Genomic DNA, 207 nt, shown 5'->3' on the forward strand with positions numbered 1-207 from the left:
CGCTAGCCGCGAAACGGAGAGGGGAACGCCACGACCGCGTACGTCGCGCACGTACCCGCCTCCGATCGCGGTCTGTTCGCCTGCTCGCTCGCTCGCTCGCTCGCTCGCGGGTAGCGCTAACGTTAACGCTAGCACGCGAACGAACGAGCGAGAGAGCGAGGACTCGAGTGATCCTCACGCGAAAAAGTCCGACCACCCGCGCTCCTG

This window comes from Mycetomoellerius zeteki, unplaced genomic scaffold (assembly GCF_001594055.1).
Source record: "Mycetomoellerius zeteki isolate Tzet28-1 unplaced genomic scaffold, Tzet1.0 scaffold135, whole genome shotgun sequence".
NCBI classification, from domain to species: Eukaryota; Metazoa; Arthropoda; class Insecta; order Hymenoptera; family Formicidae; genus Mycetomoellerius; species Mycetomoellerius zeteki.